Raw genomic sequence first — 6,478 nt, 5'->3', positions numbered from 1 at the left:
ATATATCTGATGGAAAACTCCTGGTGGTTTTGTTTGTTGAGGATGCACCACTCTATTTTATGATGTAAGCCCTGGTGTGGTGATGCTCGAGGAGAGTTTTTTTAATTAACTTGTTAGAGATGCCAAAGATACTTATGGGTGATCTCAAGTCCACTCATAAAGGCACTCATGTATGAGTTTGTTGAAAAGGGGTCTGAAGGAAGTTATGAGCAATTTATTTTTGCTTTCAACTCAGAAAAGTCAACTTCCAGTGTCTTTGATAAAGGATTTCTTGGTGTGTTTCGTTAGAAGGGAATTGATGTCTTACCAGATGTTGGAACATCTGACGGAACATCTGACGAGCAGATTCTGCAGAATCTTGTTGGATGACAGTAGGGCATGGCAGATGCTTGGGTGCTAAACAAAGTGTGTGTTGGTTACATATGTTTGGAACCTTCTCCTGACCTGGAAGAGGAGGCATCTGTGTCTGAGATGGTTTCTACGCTAGAAACATATCTTAGATAAGTTTGTTGGGACACGATCAACATATGGTTGACCTCTTGGGTTAGTTCATGTCTGATCCAAGTAAGTGATAGTTGAAGTTGTGTGCAGTGTTGATGTGTTATCTGATGTTTTAACCATACATGTTATATTCTTATGATAATATCTAGTTGTATGAATGCATGATTAACAAGGAGGATTTATTATTTTTGGGACCAAAGAATTATGGTTCTCTTGTATTTTTGGTGAAGTTAATTCTTGACCTTGTGCGTTAAAGATATCTTTTGAATTAAGATTGACGAAGTTTTTACTTCCCTTCAAGATGTGTGTTTGTGTTGAAGTGAAAGGAAGTATATGTTGCATCCCTCTCTCCATTGTCTGGTGCACACTAATCAAGGGAAATCCATCTGATGTATTTAGTGTTTCCACTAAGGTCACAAGTGAGTTTGTTGATAAGTCTCTCAAAGGATCTGTCTTTGAAAATGATGTTGTGTCGAATGTTGGTACATCTTTGGCACCTAAGACTGATGTTGTGCTAAGTACTGTCACATCTGTGGTACCTGATATTATGTTGGTTCAAAGAGTTCCAGATACCTATTAGAGGGAATCTCCTCTATAGGTTCAGAAGAATGGCATCAAACATCTCAAAGTAAGACAAGGGGTTGGAACATTAGAAGAAGTTTTTGAGATGTAAAATATGCATGTCCCTGCATGTGTGGATGATTTGATATTGAAGGTTGATCAACTACTGATGGTTGATTCTCCTGTGTTCCCTTGCAAGAGTTATGGACTACTATGGTATCTTCAGACCATAGTTCAGGATGAAACCGATGGGATTGAGATTGATGTCAAAATTAATGTTGAAACATCTTCTCCAACATCTGATTCTTTAGCCAAGGAAGCTGGTTCTACTCAGGGTGGAGTACAAGGTCAAGCAACTGACCTAATCTGGAATGACCTTTTTGTAAGAATAACTGTCATGAGTGGATGTTATTTGTTGGTGCCATATATGTGCAGAAGAATGGTGTCAGATCTAATGTCCTACCTTGTGTGAGAAGGTAATCATATCTGACAAATGATAAATACTTTAATGGGAGCTAAGTATCTGTATATCCTTTGTTGAAGTTATGCATAAAACTGATATATTTGTCTGAAGAGCTGTGCAATTATGTAGTCTGAACTTTATTGTTCGGAGAGTATATTTCTCTTCATGGTATTCAGGTGTTTTTGAAAAACCTGGATGATCTGCATTGATGGTACTCTATTGGGAGCTTCTTGAAGAATGTCTATGCACAATGAGTCCATTTGAATGATGATTTATGAACCAATGTAATTGGGTTCCAAAATCAGAAGCTGATGTCCTAAATGATGTTGTAACATCATATTTACTTATGGCTGTTCTGTGGAAGGTGCTTGAGACTTTGCATGGGAGTGCTCAAGCTGTGTGGTCAGAAGACGTGTTTCTGACTATGTGAATCAGAATGTAGAGGATCTGATCTTGTTTTAATAGTATGCTCTAGCAATGCATGACTATTTATTCCACTAGTATCAACAACTACTAGTGAATGTAAGGCCAGACGAATATTGTCAAATACTGAGGTTTGATAATTGTCTTTGGTTTTCTTCTGTTGCAAGTCACTCTAGAAAAAGGGTTGATAATCAGGATCTTAGTCAAGCTTTTAAGCAAACTAAGATGTTTTGGAGTTTGTGAGTGACTTTACACCTTGTATGCATGACATCCTGCCTATTCAAAAGGTCATGATACATAGTGTGGTTCTGCTAGGACATTGATCAGATTTGTCCTTGTTAAGTGAAGAGGTCAGAATGCTTGGATGTATTCTCAAGAAGTGAGAGTATCTGACTCAGAATCGACTCTGCTGAGGGAGTTGGTGTTGCCCTTCAACATGAAAGCATGAAGTATTTCACATGTTTTCATTTAGTGCTCGAGTTTTTTTTTTCATCTTCAGCTGGAGCCCTGATTATCTATGACAGGTAGAGTCATGTGTTTATCTGTGGATTGCATTGGTACATATATATTGTCTAGAGTGTTGTACAAGCTTCTGGAGATCTTTGCCTCATATGAGAATATGATGTCAGACAACATGTTGTGACATTATGAAATTATTAACAAGGCATGGTTGATTCTAGTCATGTAAAGCTGAATAATTATATCAGTTATTCACATATCTCTCGAAGGGTTAAATGGTTGAGTTTGGGAGAATTTATTTTTCTCTACAGTTTTTTTTGGAAGGACTTTCCAAGAGTCTTCATTATTGAGAGATGTCACAAATGGGATATTCAGATGTCTTGGTATGTGTCACTAAGTGAAAGGAGAACACTTCGAATCAAGTGGAAGACAGTATGTTTGAAGATGTGTTGATCAATTCAAGTAAAAGACGACAATGTCTGACTGAATGTTAGAACATTATTCGAGACATGTTTCCTGTAAGATCAACAAGGAAGTGAAATGGACAGTGTGATCAACCACGTGTCAGAAGGGAATGCATAAAAGGTCTGTGAATACTTTGAATCCATCTGAATCTACTTCTATTTTGCTTGGTCAACAAAATGTGCATCATCTAGGAAACCTATTTCTAAATCCATTATCCGGGTTAATCTTATATCTCAAAAGATCCTAGAAAAGTCTATCTATGTTTGTTGATGATGTTAATGAACCTACCAAACTCGTTTTGATAACCTCATTAATTCAGTTGTCATCCCTAATGTTGAGTCAAATGTTGTTACATCTGTTAAAGGTTTTTGTCAGTTCAAATGTTGTGGGTAGTATTAAAACATCTGTGAGATCTGTCTCTGAAATTGTAAGTCTAGATAAACCAAGATCTCTTAAAACCATAGGTCAGTCTAGTATGAATGTTGTGGTTGTTGATGACATTTTTTTTGAATTTTTTTTATGTGTCATCTTTCAAAGTTGTTGATTCTGTCACTTTGTTATCCCCCACTAAAGTTGTGGTTGTGTCCCCCAAAGAAACCTCACCTGAGTCTGATATCACATCAGATGTCGAAACATCTTGGACCAACCTGTTCGTGTTGTTGAAACCTGTTCTACAATTCCCCAAACTGATGCTAATATGGTTCTGAGAGTCTTAAACCTGATGGTGGTTTGGAGTATTGAAGTTTAGACTGTGGTGGAAGAAACTGATCTTGATGATCTTCCACGTGACCAAGCTATTGCTCAAAGTATGACTGAAAGAGAACTGGTCATGCTATGACTGTTTGTGTGGATGTGCATTATGCGGAGAAGTACTGTATGTGTTCAGATGTGTTGTGATCAGATGTGATAATGCTCAGATATGTGATACTTAGATGTTATTACTACTACTATGTGTGACAGTTTCAGATCTGCTTCTGAAACCTCTAGCTTTATGTTCTCATGAAATATGTTGTGCTGTGATGTCATCCATGATGTCTACACATCCTGATCTGATTTTTGAGAATTATTTTTCTCTGATGTGTGAGAATTCATTTTCCTCAGTATATGGGAGTTTATTTCTCCCTTTGTGCTTTAAAGGAGAAAGAAACTATGAGAAGTATTACTAGCTCCTGACATTATTATCTCAACTGGTGTGAATGTTGTTGATTCCACAAACACAATTATAGATGTTCTTGTTCCTGATATATCTCAGATAAAAGATGCTTGGTTCTGTTGTTGATAAATCAAAACAAATTGTTCCTGAAAAGGATGTTGTGACAGACGTTGACACATCTGTGCACCAACCTAAGGCTGATGTTACTATTGTCCAGAAACCTGTTCAAGAAACTGCTGTGGTGAAAGATGTTGGGACATCTGTTGACCCATCTGACTCATCTGATGAAGAAACAGGGTCTGATGAAGAGAATACTATCGAGGTTGAAGAAGGGTCTCTCAGTCTAAAGAAAGGCATCAAACTATGCCACTTAATGAAGAAGTGGCTGAAGAACATGTATGAGTTTATTGTGCCTGCTAGTAAGAAGAGATAGAGTCTGAAAAGAAAGGAAGCACCTTCAAGTAAATCTAAGTATAATGTTGAGGAGGATGTACCAGACATCACACCCTCTGCCTCAAAGAAAAAGTCTGGTGGGAAAAAAATCCCTCATAATGTGTTTGTTGCTCCCTGTGACAATGTTTCCTTTCATTGTGTTTCCTTTGCACAAAGATGGGATCATGTGTACAGGAGGAGTTTTTGCTAGATGGATGCTCAATGCCCTGATTGGAAGACCAAGTGCTTTGATACCATGCTGGAATAACCTGTGCTAGAAGCTGTGCTACCATATGTTGCAACATCTTTGCTAACATGTGACGTATTTTGTGATTGCTCCTATTCGCTCTGATACAACGCTAGATAAACATGTTGAAACATCTTTGCTAACATGTGCTATGTGTTGTGCTAACATGTGTTGAAACATCTTTGTTGTCAATGCTCTGATACCATACCGGAGGAACCTGTGCTAGATGGTGAAACATCTTGGTCATCATGTTGAAAGTTTTGTGCTGATGAAGTGTGATCTGTTTTAGGCTATTTGTTGATGTCTCCACTGCTGATTTATATCTGATGAGGTATGTATCCCATGGTGTTGTCTTCGTTTGTAGTAGCTCTGTGCACTATGTTCCTGGATATCTCTACTATTGTACTATTTGATTAATGCATGAAGACCCTATTTTGTCTAAACTTCTGACTAAAAAGGGAAGTAGTTTAGTAGTTGGTAGGCATGATATGTTTTTCCTGCTAATGTCTGTTGTGCTACCTGATGTTGAAACATATGCATGCTCTTTTAGTGGTTGGATGTGTTCTACTATATGATGTGGTGTCTGATGCTTAGACATCTGCTAATCTGAGTGGTGTAGTATTGAATCTGTGTTGCTGTATGCTTATGTGCTGATATGGATGATAAAATTGAGGGGGAGTAAGAATTGTTTTCTGATGATCATTCTGATAAGCATGTGTCAATGTATTTGGAGGGAGTGAAATTAATTTTTGTTTTGATTCTGACTTTGAGGGGAAGTAGCATAATGCAATAAGTAGTTACTATTCTGTTGTGCAATGAACTATTTGTTTGCTCTGGATGATGTCCTGCCATATGTTGGAACATCCTGGTTGCATGAGAACTTATTTTTCTCAGCTTTGTGGGAATCTACTCTTCCCAACTGCTATTTTGTGGTTTGCTTAAGGAGCTGTGATCTGTGATGTGTTTTGTGTGCGGTAGCAGTATGTGATGTATGGTATCTGATGATTATATGATGTGGAGCATAATGTTGAGGACATTTGCCTTTTCTGTTGGTACGTGATGTAATGCTTCAGCTATTTCAAGACTATGGATTGCTAGATACTAATATATGGATCTGTTATGCTCTGATATTCTGCACTATGGATTTTTGTGATGTTCATTACTATTGCTCTTAATGCACGAAGTTTTTGTTTGGCATATTTTGTGGCTAAAAAGGGGGAGTAGTATGTTTGGTGTTTGGACTGGTTGCTCTCTTCAGATTGAGTTTCCTCTTCATCAGCAGAAGCTCCTTCATCAGCAATTTCAGTCTCTTCATCTGAGGTCTCAGATGTTGTGAATGTTGTTGATTCCACAAACACAATTATAGATGTTCTTGTTCCTGATATATCTCAGATAAAAGATGCTTGGTTCTGTTGTTGATAAATCAAAACAAATTGTTCCTGAAAAGGATGTTGTGACAGACGTTGACACATCTGTGCACCAACCTAAGGCTGATGTTACTATTGTCCAGAAACCTGTTCAAGAAACTGCTGTGGTGAAAGATGTTGGGACATCTGTTGACCCATCTGACTCATCTGATGAAGAAACAGGGTCTGATGAAGAGAATACTATCGAGGTTGTATCTGATGTTGTGACATGCTAGTCTAGCCTGTCTATGAAGAAGTAGTAGTGTGTGTTGTGACATGCATGAATTCAGGGGGAGTAAGAACCATTTTTTTCAGATGGCCTGATGAGATGCATGAGCTGATGTATTCAGGGGGAGCAAAAGTATGTT

This window comes from Trifolium pratense, linkage group LG2, assembly GCF_020283565.1.
Source record: "Trifolium pratense cultivar HEN17-A07 linkage group LG2, ARS_RC_1.1, whole genome shotgun sequence".
In the NCBI taxonomy this organism is placed as follows: domain Eukaryota; kingdom Viridiplantae; phylum Streptophyta; class Magnoliopsida; order Fabales; family Fabaceae; genus Trifolium; species Trifolium pratense.
This window is presented reverse-complemented; position numbering follows the sequence as displayed.